This window comes from Bidens hawaiensis, unplaced genomic scaffold (genome assembly GCF_021521415.1).
Source record: "Bidens hawaiensis isolate Kalapana, Puna unplaced genomic scaffold, B.hawaiensis_p1.1 tig00008841_1, whole genome shotgun sequence".
In the NCBI taxonomy this organism is placed as follows: domain Eukaryota; kingdom Viridiplantae; phylum Streptophyta; class Magnoliopsida; order Asterales; family Asteraceae; genus Bidens; species Bidens hawaiensis.
The window spans coordinates 657,383-660,531 of record NW_027491637.1 but is presented as its reverse complement, the minus strand read 5'-3'; the positions used below and the strand labels follow the sequence as shown (position 1 = coordinate 660,531).

The window sequence follows — 3,149 nt, the reverse complement described above, 5'->3', positions numbered from 1 at the left end:
TTATCTATACCCTTATCAACGGTTGGTTTTAGTTCTCCAAAATGTCACACGGATCGTGACCATTAGTGGCGACACTAATAGCAGCGTCATTTTCAATGTCGCCGCTATCGCTTCGTGTCGCTGCTATTAATGTTGCCACTAAAGGCAGTATTTCTTGTAGTCTGGATGGAATAGCAATTAAGCGAATCTATGGTTTATGCACTTTCTAGAACTCAAAAACCACTAATTACACCGTCTAGCCAGTTCAAGCGACTCAACCAACTTAGTCAGCTTGATTTGTCATTTTTCAATGGGAAAATCACCATAATTGCTATATTGACTAAAGAATTATCAAAATAGTCATATAAAAACTTTTTTAAATTACCACTTAATCAAAGCTTGACACGTGTACTTTTGATGCAAGAAACAAATAAGGCGCAAGAGAAATGGTGGCATTTGAGGCAATGAGAAGATGACGTAGAAAAAGATGACTATTTTTGGGTGTTTTATTTGTAAAATGACGCTAAATACGATAAAACGAGAGTAAAAGACGCAACAAGAGAAAATGGTGCATGCTGGAAATCGATGTGCCGCACCATATAGCTCCGAAGAAGGAAACTAGTTTTTTTTTTCAAAATGACGCACGATGTGAAGAGTTGGCGCATTTGAAAAAAGTTAAAGATATTTTGGTAATTAATTCGCATTCAAATGTCGTCGTTATTTTTATAATTTCTTTGGTCAATTGGTTATTTTGATTATTTTCGTTTTCTCAAAACCATAGTTAACAATTTGGTCTAAATTTTCTTTAAAACCGATAAAACCAAACCGTGAATATGCTTAAGTTTTGACTACTTTCCAAATAAAAATAATCACTATATATATACATACATAGAGAAAAGCAGCTTGTTATATAAGAAGACAAAGTAGGACCCTAAATATATAAGGGCGTGGTCTATCTTCCTCCCCTACTACATCATCTCTCTCTCTCTCTCTGCTTACCAAGCTCTCTTTTGCAATATTGCAGCCGGTCTGATTTATAATATCATCCATCTGACTTATAATATCATAGACTGTTAGTGCCTGTGTGTGAGTATATATAGCAAGCCATGTATAGACGTGTTGTCTTGGGTGCATCAATGGGACATGGTGGAGGACACACTTGCTGCAACAAACAGAAAGTGAAAAGAGGGTTGTGGTCACCTGAAGAAGACGAGAAACTCATCAACTACATCACTTCTCATGGCCATGGCTGCTGGAGCTCCGTTCCTAAACTTGCTGGTCTCTTTCTCTTTCTCTCCCTGACATGAATATTTCAATCTTTCATTCGTCATGCAGATATATACATTTTGTACGTCTGTTGAAAGAGAGAGAGAGAGAGATTATATTAGATCTAGATCATGATGAGCTATTTATTTTTATGTTTATAATTATTTTGGGTGATAATGAATTTTTTTAATCTTTATGTATTATCTTTGAAGTAGGTCTCCAAAGATGTGGCAAGAGTTGTAGATTACGATGGATTAATTATCTAAGGCCAGATTTAAAGCGAGGAAGCTTTTCGTCCCAAGAAGCCACTCTCATAGTCGATCTACATCGAATTCTTGGAAACCGGTAGATAGAAAATAACTTTTTAACTTTTGGAAACCAAATTTTATTAAAATTTTGTGTTAGGTTAGTTTTAAAGAAAATAAGTGACAACTGATAAGCATGGTTTATTAAAGTTTAATATATGTTTTTTCTTGACACATAGATGGGCGCAAATTGCAAAACATTTACCAGGAAGGACAGACAACGAGGTTAAGAACTTTTGGAACTCGAGCATAAAAAAGAAGCTTCTAGCTCATAGTCACCTATCTACTCATCATCTTGCCACCACCTTTCCTAACCCTAAAACCACCAACATTCATGTTCCTCCAACCGGAACTGATCATCAGTACTATGATGGTTTATTTGATGCAAATTACCCTAATCTTATCATAAGCCCATATCAACCTTACATGATCCATGATCAAGATGATCATGTCCATGCACCACAACCTCCGGCTGTTTGTCAACCGCTTTTGCTCAATCTTGATAAGTGCTTCGATATCGATCCCACCTCTAACCTCCCTCCCCTTCCTCCATCATTCATAGTCAATCCATCTTCAGTTTTTGATAATCAGATTCCCACATTGGAATCCTTAAACTATTTTGATCACAATAGCCATCCCATAATCCCATTTAAGCTAATTAGCCAAGAAAACAATTTCGAATTGACGACCAGTATCACCCAACCATCTGCGAACTCACTTGGCATGAACCCGAATATTACCGAGAGTTATCTAGAGACTTACGTGCCAAGTTTTCCGGCATCTTCATCCTCACCACCCTCATCGTTAAGTGTTGCCCCAATTTATGGTGAGCAAGGTAACAAGTATAATGTAATTATTAATTATTAATTATTAATATTAATATGCATGTTTTTAATTAGACCAAGCTAGAGCGAGTGAACAACCTAAATGTTGCTAGATTTAGAGTCTTTGATTCAGAGGGGACAATGGTATGTTTCTGATGTTATTCCCATATGAAAAAAGAAAACATGTTTGCAGTTTCTTCACATGTTCTTGAGAAATGCTTCTATATATATGTTGCATAATAAATTTTTCACGATGATGATCCTGTAACATTATCTCTTATGGTACATACACACAGTTACACACACTTGGATGTGTGAGTATATATGTTAAAAGTAGGTGTGGTAGCTAGGTGGGGACTTTGGGTACAAATTTAGCTACAAGTTAACAAGCATATGAGCATAGGCTATCCATTTCCTGATTGATGCTATATTGGATGAGAAGTGTAGAAAGAATGGCATGTGATTAAACAGAGAGAAGGCTCAAATCAAACTTGATACTTTTTCATAATTGATTATATTATATCTATTTCAATTTATTATTTATAATTTAAATTGGCATCGCTTAGATTGAAAGTTATTTCCTTTAACGGCCTACATGTAATAACCATGCATTTATTTATGAGATTTCCAATAATTTTTTGGATTTTTTTTTTGTATATTTCTTGAAATAGTGTTTTCTAAAAAATATACAAGCCATTGCAAATCAGTACGTAAAAAAAGAACGACCACAAAACTTGTTGAAAATCGCAAATGAACGACTACATAGGTTTTTGCT

The 3,149-nt window shown here is 35.2% G+C and overlaps 1 pseudogene; it reads left to right on the top strand.

The window, feature by feature from the left end:
* Positions 1-1,051: 1,051 nt before the first annotated feature.
* LOC143530071 (uncharacterized) lies at positions 1,052-2,831 on the top strand (annotated as a pseudogene).
* The last annotated feature ends 318 nt before the right edge of the window (positions 2,832-3,149 follow it).